General features: G+C 44.7%; 1 pseudogene across 1 annotated transcript; it reads right to left on the reverse strand.

Moving 5' to 3' along the window:
• Nucleotides 1-551, reverse strand: LOC307097806 (large ribosomal subunit protein uL22-like; annotated as a pseudogene). Its single transcript has one exon. The product of its transcript is annotated as a large ribosomal subunit protein uL22-like (transcript).
• Nucleotides 552-10,633: the final 10,082 nt, after the last annotated feature.

Consider the following 10,633-nt stretch of genomic DNA (forward strand, 5'->3'; position numbering starts at 1 on the left):
TTACTCCTGGGCTTTAAGTTTTTGTTTCTTTAGTATCTTCTGGGATATCTTTTTCTTCTGTGCAAACTCCTCTTCTGGTTTAGGGACAGTCTGCTCTTTTTCAGTAACAATCATCTCAGTGTGGCAGGGAGAGCTCATGGGTGGATTAACCCACCTATGAGCTCTGTAAGTTCTATGCTGAATCTTAGGAGCTTTGTTCAGCTGGATGTGCTCAATGACCAGAGAATCAACATCTAAACCCTTAAGTCAGCATTGCTCTCTGCATTTTGAAGCATGCGCAGCAAAAAATCAGCACTCTTTTTGGGCCGCCAACCTTGTGTCCAGCCCCACTGTTTGGCCTGGGCACACCTACCAACTTCATTGTAATGACAGAATGGCACACATTGCTTCTGTAAAGTGACATCCTTCCCATACTTGGTGGCTTTTTGAATATGCATACCCTTGATGTCCTGGGAAGTTTCATGAGTGTTCGTAAAGTGAACATGAAGATTTGAACCTCTTGATTTCCATGGTTTTGTGGGGTTTTCTAGGTCAAGTGAATAGCGAGCCATTTTCAGAGGTCACCTCTGGACACTTTTGGGAAGAGCTCCCACCCCTTTACTTTCAATTCAATTTTCCAAGACCTAACATGTTGTCTTACTGCAAAACAGATAAGACAGAAGGATTTTTCAGTCCTATTTTGGCTTTTAACCTGAGGGAAAAGGCAGAAGTAACAGTGTCACAGGAGTAGGATTTGGGGCCAGGGCCTGAGTTCAAGTCTCAGCTTGTGGCTTACCAGCCATGTGACCTCATTCATTTCCCAAGCCTCCTGAGCCCTGGCTGACAAGTGAATTCAACCTCAGGACACTGAGGTATGGATTAAAGTTTCAGAGTTATGCACCAGTGCTGCTTGCTGTCGTTCCTCAGGCTTACGGTCTCCGTGGCACATGGAATGGCATGACTCTGTGACACTGGAAACAACGACAGGTCCCCAAGTGGGGCTGCTTAGGGCATCCCTGATGCCACCAGCCAGAGAGGCCACTAACCGGCTTTCTTGTGGTAAGATCCAGAGCTATTCCTTAGCCTTGTTGTCCAAGATTTATCATGCTGAGATCCCAAGAGGCCTTGTTTTTGGCTCACTTTCATCTTGTAAGGGCTATAACAAACCAGCCCTGTAGGGAACACACCCAGCTGCCTCTGCAATCAGATGTCTTCATCATTACCACACCATAAATTCCTCAAAGGCAAAGACATCTCATTGATCAGTGGCCCCTATGGAGGCTACCATGAGTTCGTGGAACTTGTAAATGCTCAGTAAATGTTGGCAAGTGAACAGGGTTAGCAGGTTAAGTTTTTTTTTTAAGGACTGGGGTCATTAAAGAATGACGCATTCACATAATCCCAGAGGAATGTTTCCTTATTCTGTGATTCCAAATGCCAGCTTTCAGCAATGCAGCAGCCCCTAGCCACCACCCAAACAGTTAGATAAGAGCAGCATTTCTGCCCTTTTCTGGTGAGCTTATCTGTTGTTTAATGAACAAGCTGTGAGGCCACAGAGATGGCCTAGAGCAAGGCCAATCTCTGGCAAGGCAGCCAATGGCTGACCCCAAGTGCTAGGCTTACTTAACCTCTCTGGACCTCCTTTATCTATAAAACAAGGGGATTGGGCCATATGACCTCCTCTAGCTCTGTGTCTGATGTCCAACATTCTTACCCTTTATCTTATCTTTCCCTCCAGAAACTCCCCAGTACTTTTGCCCTGCTTCATCTTCATCCATTGTCTCTTCCTACACCCAGTGCCGTAGGCAAGCCAGGGGTGCCTGTGGGCCCATGTTCCAGAGCTAACCTGGTATAGCAAGGAACATGGGTGCAAACGGCCAGCTTTGGCCATTTTCTCAAGCTCTTCTCATTCTCTCTAGAGCAGTGGTTCTCTACCTTTCTAATGCTGCGACCCTTTAATATAGTTCCTCATGTTGTGGTGACCCCAACATAAAATTATTTTCATTGCTACTTCATAACTGTAATTTTGCTACTGTTAATAAATTGTAATTTAAATATCTGTGTTTTCCGATGGTCTTAGGTGACCCTGCTAGCAGTTCTCAACCTGTGGGTCGCGACTGTAGAACCTAAGACCATCGGAAAACACAGACATTTACATTATGATTTATTAACAGTAGCAAAATTACAGTTATGAAGTAGCAACGAAAATAATTTTATGGTTGGGGTCACCACAACATGAGGAACTGTATTAAAGGGTCGCGGCATGAGAAAGGTTGAGAATCACTGCTCTAGAGCCTTGGACCAATACTAAGAATTTAATGAAAGCCATGGAACAGCACCCTGGAGAGATACACTCGGGAACCAAGTGCAATGCTTTGAATATAATTCTGGGTTCTGGATCCCCTAAGACCCATCCACCCACTTTAAATGAACAATTTGGGTTACGTTCCTTTCTTTATCCTCCACATCGGATTCCCAATGCCCCAGAGGCTCTTTCTATACCAAAACCACCTTCAGTGATCGGTGAAGTACGGTGTCCAGGTTATAAGTGAATGGAATTTTCTTTGGGCATTTTACATTTCACCTGGACCCTGAATATGGGTGAAGATTTAATAAGGTGATAGATTATGCAGCCAATGGAACCAATGAGAAATATTTAAAGGGGGAGTAAGGGGCATGCCTGATAACCTGAAGTCCCATCTGTGGCTTACCTTACACTGACACTCTCCATGGCCACACTTTAGCCCTTAGTGGGCATTAAGGCTCACAGGATCTCTGGGCTTCTGCCATGGAGGGTCCCATTTCATTGAAAGTACATACATGTGCAGACCTCTGTGTTCACTCCCAAAATGAACATCTTCAATGTCCTAGCCACTATTTCAGGCTCTAGCAATATAGCAATGAACAGAATGAGGTTGTTGCCCTTAAGGAGTTAATCTGGACAAGACAAAGCCACCCATATTACTATTAATATGTCAAATTGTAAGTGTTCAGCTAGAGACATAAAACAACCATGGGAAGAGAGGAGAAAATTATCCTGGGAAAGTTGGGTATGGCTTGAGACAGGCTAGTAAGCCAGGACAAGTGGGATAGGGAAACTGAGGCAGATAGTTAAAGGGCCAAGCAGTTTACAGCCATCTAATAAATCACAAGATCCTGTCTTCCCTAAACCAAGGACACTTAAGAGCAAATGGTTTACACTTCTCCTCAACTAGAGGCTAAGTAGCTTAAATCACCCTACTCAGGGAGATAGCAGAAATCTAGTTAGTGCCATTTGTGCCAACCGCACCCAAGACAGATGAAGTTAAGGGAATAAATCTCATTTGGGCACATCAGCATAAAGCCCCTAAACTCCCAACCTTTAAGACAAAAGACCCAGGACACGCCATCCCACCCAGGAGCACACCCACACCTTTCTTCCCTCTTAGGCATGCATCTCCTAAACTCTAAGGGTCCCCTGCAGATTTGCAAGCAGGGGAGTAATGGGCAGCAGCAGCTTATCCCAGGATAACCCCTGAACCTTTCCCCCAAGGCCCCTTTTCTCTGTCTTCCCTGTGAGCCAAAGCAGAGCCACCTAGGCTCATTTCTTTCCTATGACATTTCTAGAGCCAAAGCAGCCCTGCCTAGTCCCTCTCCCGTTGCTTCTTCTATCCTAGGCCTTCCTGTTTCACTGTCCCAAGCTTTAATAGACATACTCTCAAAATCACCTGGAGTCATGCTGTGAAATCTTTCCTGCACGAAGTCTAGAATCCTCACACTACCGGCCAGCCTGAGACAGACCCACTTCCGGCCTGGTTCCAGTCTGTTAACATAATGAGCAGTCCTTGAAGGAGAGGCATTATTTTACAAGGTATCAAGGGAAGGGAAAGGCATTGCAGGCTGAGGGAGACTGAGAAGAGGACTGAGGGGAAACTCAAAGGGGCTTCTGCATCCCTTCCCGTGCATGCATTGCTACAGCTCTACTTCAGTTTCTTCATCAGAAAAATGGGGAACATAATAGTGTTTTTGTTATATGATTGATTTTCAGAGAGAGAGCAAGGGAGAGGGAGAGAAAGAGAAAAATCTATGTGAGAGCAGAACATCAATGGGCTGCCTCCTGCACATTCCCTCAGGGGGATCGAGCCTGCAACCTAGGTATGTGTCCTGACCGGGAATTAAACTAGCAACCTCTTGGTACAGGGGACGACCCCCAACCAACTGAACCACACTGGCCAGGGCCATAATAGTGTTTCTTGACTTGGTAACTGTGAGTAGGAAATGAGTTAAAGCATATTGGGGCCTTATGGGAGTAGCTAGCACATAGAGTTCAATACAACAAGAGCATAGGTAATAAGGAACAGTCCTGGAAGTGCTGGAAGAAGCAGTCTTTGGACTGTAGCAGTGTTCTCAGGGGCCACTGTAGACTGTGTGCTTTGGGTAGGTCACTTTACCTCTCCTGGGTACTCTGAGGAATAAGGTGGTCTCTTGGTGGCCTGGAGGTCAGTCGTTCTATGACCCTTTATCATGTGAGATGCTGAGGTGGCCTGAACAGAATTGCGGAACAGTTGATATTAGCCTCGAGTACTCCTCCTCACCCCCAGTTCCTTTTCTGTATCATTTCCTCACATTTTCTATCTACCCACTTTCTTCTTCCCAGTCAGAGGCAATTGCCTCATCAAAATAGTCTTTGGGGCTAATCCTTCAACTTGTTCTCCCTCCCGGGATATTTTAATTTTAATAGGTGCCTGGAGCGGTTCTTTAGGGGCCCAAAAGAAATGTTTAGCACTCTCAGCTCTTTGAAAGCCAGTAGTCTAATAGAATTTTAAAAAACCCCACTAATAAGCATGATACTGTTGACAAGTCCAAAGAAATATTAGCATTGAGATGTGTCCAAACAAAGCTTTGTATGAAAGGTGGGACTTGACCTGGGCTTTGAAATGTGGTTGGGATTTTTATGGTGAGTAGAGGAGGGACTTTATAAATGCTTGGAGATCAGAGTGAGTAAGGAGGATTTAATAGGTGGCTGAGGGTAATGACACTCAAGAAGCTGGATTCATGCTGGTAAACATTACTATCTACTGGTGGCACTGTAAGTAGGGTTGGGGAGTCTGAGGGAAGATATGGGAGAGGCATTGGTCTCTGGCTTTTAGTTTGAGCATGTATTTCTATGCTAGGAAAGTAGCATACATGTCCTCCAATTCAAGGAAACTAGAGGAAGTTTTGAGAAAATAGAAAATTCTGTTAGCTAAACTGCCTATGTGGGTACTAATAGTAGATAGAAGCAGGCATCTTCAGAACTAATTTGAGCCTTGCAAAAATACTTTAAATTTACATCTTATTTAACTTACATCTCATCTATACTAATAAAAGGGTAATATGCTAATCAGACCAGGTTGACCTGACATCTTCCGGTCGTCCTGCCTTTCTTGGGGACAAAGCCATGGTGGCCAGGGCTGAGGCAACAGGGGAGAGCAGAGGCGATCAGGCTGGCGGGGGAGGGCAGTTAGGGGTGATCAGGCAGGCAGAGGAGTTAGGGCAATCAGGCAAGCAGGCAGGTGAGCAGTTAGAAGCCTGTGGTCCTGGATTGCGAGAGGGATGCCCCAGATTGGAGAGGGTGCAGGCCGGGCTGAGAGACCCCCCCTCCCATGCACAAATTTCATGCACTGCGCCTCTAGTTGTCAATAAGAACTGAGTTTGATCATCCATCTTTTCAGCCACACTTGCTACTTCCCCAATCAAGTCTGTGGATGACAGAATTGGACACACTGAGATATCTAGGTGTGACTTTTGTACTCTGAAAATTCAGGCAGTCCTCTTCAGTTCTGGGATATTTTTGGCTAATCTTTAAATATTGCCTCCCCTCCATGCTCACTAGTTTTATTACAATATGAATTAGACAAATGTTGGGTCTTATGGGTCCATCCTTTATGTTTCTTACCTGTTTTTCACATTTCCCATCTATCTTATTGTGCTGCATTCTGATATAATTCCTTGATTGAATCTCCCAGCTCTTCAACTGTTATTTTTAAGTTCTTCCAGTCAGATTTTATTTCAAAAATAAAAATATTAATGTCTATTATCCATTCATTTTTTATGGATGTAATATCTGCTGGTGTCTCTGAGACTATTAATTCAGCATATGCTCTACTCTGGTTTTGATGGATCAGCACATCTCTTTCCTTCAGGTACAAACTCTTCTGTTTGCTTACAGTTTGTGACTCTCTTTGGTGGTGTTGGCATTAAACAAATGTTTGGTCTTACTTATGTGCTCACTTTTGTGGCTGGAATTCCTGGACAGCTGGCTGCTTCTGTTTGTTCATCTTTTGGAGGAGGATGAGAAGAGGCAGGACATTTTGCTACAGGTTATCCTTCAATCTGTTCCAGGAAGAGTGAGGAAGCGGTGGAACATACTATCACTGATCAGAGTATCTTAGCAGTTGGGCTTCTGGGCTTGGGTGTACACTGATCTCCAGCTCCAGCTCTCTAGGCTAGTGGCTTCTTTGGGCACAGCCCCATGTTAGCTGCTGCTCGGTAAGGGGAAAGATATACAGGAACTCCTGAAGCCAGTTCCCCAAATCTGCTGTTGCCCCTGATTCTCTCCTGTCCTTATAAATCCATGTTCTTCAGGTATGGAGCTTTCCGGGGCTCTGTCTTTGTAGGGATGCTCTTATTGCCTGTTTGAACTCTGATTTGTTTCCTTTATCAGTTTAGTCCCAGCAAGTTTTTATACTTCCAGGATTTCTGGCCCAAGGAGGACATCCATTCTTGGTTTATAGTTCAGTTGTGGATTTAAAAAATATCTTTTCTATCTATTCTGGAGATGTGGGGGTGACAAATAAAGTCTATCACCTGTGCTTTATCCACCTTCTTGAACCAGAACTTTACTAAGGATGTTAAAAATAAGGTTTCACAGATTTCTGAAAACAGTTCCAAAGCAGCTCAGGTGATGTTCTGGTGATATAGTGGAAGCAAGCGATTAGGCTGCATAGGAGAGTCACGTGTTGGTGGCTTGAATGTCTGATGTAGACACCAAGGAAAGACCCTGTGACAGTGAGGCAGCAATCAAGGAGGGCTCTGAAGCTGCGATATGTAAACAGGGGAGGCTTCAGGGGTAATAAAGAGATATGTTTGGAGACTCAGAAGAGCAAACACAGATTAGATATGGAGACTGGTGTCCAAGCTGGAGAAAGCAAGCAGAAAGGCAAGCACATAGAAATGGCTTCTCAGAGAATGGGTAGAACAGAAAACATGGGAGATTTTGGCTAGGCATGAGAATTCCAATAAAATAATAAAAATTTCTGTAAGGCAGGGTAGCTTGCAGAGAGGCAATGGGTGAATCCTTAATAAGTGACTTTTGAAAAAGGCTCAAATGATCTGTGACCAGTTGGAATTTGGAAGTAAGACATCATCAACCTTGTTAAAGTTTTTTTCTATTTTTTCTACTTTTTTCTCGTTACCGTTTTTATGGCATTAAGGTTGTATCATTAGTAGGGGATAATTCACTTGACAGCTCTGCCCCATACTGTGAGATTTGGGGCAAGTTACATCACCACTCTGAGACTTCAGTTTCCTTGCCAGTAACATGGAGATAATAGAAATATCCCTGCCTTGGGATAACATAGATAAAATAGCTATCTAATAATAATAGGATAATATGCAAATTGGTCAGGACACAGTCACCTAATGACTGATCAGCAAGGACCTGAGGCTGCGTGGTGCCTGGCCAAGGTGGGGGACCTCAGGCCGTGCCCCCCCCGCCCCAGCACCAGGCCGGGGAACCTGAAGCTGCACCTCCCGCCCAGGGGGGCTTGATGGAGGACCTGAGACTGTGCCCCCCACCTGGCACTGGGCTGGGGGACCTTACCTGAGGCTGCGCCCTCCGCCCGGCTCTGGGCTGGGGGACCTGAGGCTGCGCCCCCCCGCCTGGAGGAGCTTGATGGGGTTGGGCTGGCCGGGCCTGGGTCTCCTGCGATTTTGAAGCATAGCTATCTAATAATAATAGGATAATATGCAAATTGGTCAGGACACAGTCACATAATGACTGATCAGCAAGGACCTGAGTCTGAGTGGCACTTGGCCAAGGTGGGGGCCTCAGCTGCCACTTGTACCTGCTGCTGGCGCCAGCCTCAATTGCTCTTCACTCTCAGTGGGTGTGAGTGGGTCTGGCACCGTCAGTGCATGGGAGTGGCGGCAGATGGGTGGGGACTTGACTCTGGGTCCTGCAGCATGTCCCAGACTCTGACAGAAGGGAGATTTTCATATACATTTTACTAATTTTCTTTAATCTCTGACACTTTTATTATAGAGAAAGGGCAAATAGCAATATTAAAATATTTCCTTTAATTCCCTTTTAGTGTGCACGATTTTGTGCACCGTGCCACTAGTCCTATATAATAAAAGGGTAATATGCAAATAGACCAAATGGCAGAACAACAACTGAACAACCAGTCATTATGATGTGCACTGACCACCAGGGGGCATGTGCGGAACATGGTGGGTGTCAGCTGTGGTGGGATGGTGGACCAGGTGAGTAGGGGTGCCAGACCAAGGCAGGGTGCCAGTTGCTGTCATCAGGGTGAGCCTCTGGTGGTTTCTGAAAATTCTTTGCTCTTGCACGCCACAGTCCCACCTGGTGCTTGCACCTGCTTCTGGCGCCAGCCCCACTCGCACCTACAGCCAGCGCCGGAGCCGCTGCTTGCATCTACTGCTGGCTCCCGGCGCTGGTCCTGATTGCCCGGTTCTGGTCCCGATTGCTCAGCGCCATCAGCAGTGTGAGCAGTAGCTGATGGCCCTGATCACCCCTGAGGGCTTCTTCACCTCCCCCTGCTCCTGAGGGATGATCGGGGCAGCAGCTGCCACTCGCACCTGCTGCTGGTACCAGCCTCAATTGCTCTGCACTGTCAGTGGGTATGAGTGGGGCTGGTGCCATCAGTGCATGGGAGTAGCAGCAGTGGGAACAGGGCTGCAGGGAGAGAGGGGACCGGGACCTGCAGCAGGAGGGGCCAGGCAGCAGTGTGGAGGATGGGCCGAGACCCACCCCTGTGCCCTCTGCAGCCTCGTGACCCACAGTTCCTTTCAAGGTGCACAAATTCATGCACTGGGCCCCTAGTATATATGGCTAAGTGACCAACCGTCTGTCCGACCAACTGACCAACCAGTACATATGACGTTCACTGACAATTTAAAAAATAAACATTGACTCTCGCATGTGCGATATATATCTAAAGCTCTCAGAATAGATATTATTGAAATCCCCCATGAAATGATTTGTAACAGATCTATTATTGAAGCTACCTTTGGAAATAGTATATCATCTAAACATGCAATTCTTTGTCCAAAAAATGAGCACGTTTATAAATTAAATGAAGAAATTCTGGACATACTCAATGGAGATTTTCACACCTATTTGAGTGATGATTCCATCGATTCAACAGATGATGCTGAAAACGAAAATTTTCCCATCAAATTAAAAAAAAAAACCTATTTTTTTCAATATATTTTATTGATTTTTTACAGAGAGGAAGGGAGGGGGACAGAGAGCTAGAAATATCAATGAGAGAGAAACATCTATCAGTTGCCTCCTACACACTCCCTACTGGATATGTGCCCGCAACCAAGGTACATGCCCTTGACCATAATCAAACCTGGGACCCTTGAGTCTGCAGGCCGATGCTCTATCCACTGAGCCAAACCAATTAGGGCCCCATCGCATTTCTTAATGGCATTACTCCTTTGGGAATGTCGCTTCATAAATTAAAATTGAAAGTAGGTGCAAGCATTGCACTACCGAGAAAACTTAATAGTAAATGGGGTCTTTGTGATGGTATTAGATTTATTATCAAAAGATTGTGACCTAACGTAATCAAAGCTGAAGTATTAACAGGATCTGTGGAAGGAGAGGTTGTTCTGATTCCAGGAATTGATTTGTGCCCATCTGACACTGGCATCCCATTTAAATTAATTTGAAGACATTTTCTGTGATGCCAGTATTTGCAATGACTATTAATAAATCACAAGGAAAAACTCTAGACAGAGTAGGAATATTCCTACCTGAACCCGTTTTTGGACATGGTCAGTTATATGTTGCTTTCTCTCAAGTTAGAAGAGCGTGTGACATTAAAGTTGTAAATACTTCATCACAATGGAAATCACTAGTCAAGCACTCTGAAAGTGTTTTTACTCTTAATGTGGTATACAGGGAGATATTAGAATAAGTTTAATCAATTTATCAGTCATTGTTTTTATCCATGTTGTTTGTATATCATGTTTTTATTGTTTTTATAGCAAGTTTTTGTTGTTTTTATATCATGTCTTTGTTGTCATTATATCATGTTGTTATTAATTTATATATTATTTTCATATATATTTTACTAATTTTCTTTCATCTCTGACACTTTTATTATAGAGAAAGGGTGAATAGCAATATTAAAAATATTTCTTGTAATTAATTTCAATGTGCATGAATCCGTGCACTGGGCCACTAATATCTATATAAACTATAATGGGATATAAATGGCCGGCACAATTTTGCTCAAGTTTCCTTCTAATTCTCCTGGAGTTAGGAGCAAAGCGGAAGTGAACAGTCCTTGAAATTGAAAGTGAACTCCTCTTAAGAGAGAGAAGCATCTCCAGCTCAGGGAAGCATTCCACATCCAGGGGACCAAACCCTTCTCCT

This window comes from Cnephaeus nilssonii, assembly GCF_951640355.1.
Source record: "Cnephaeus nilssonii genome assembly, chromosome: 4".
NCBI lineage: Eukaryota > Metazoa > Chordata > Mammalia > Chiroptera > Vespertilionidae > Cnephaeus > Cnephaeus nilssonii.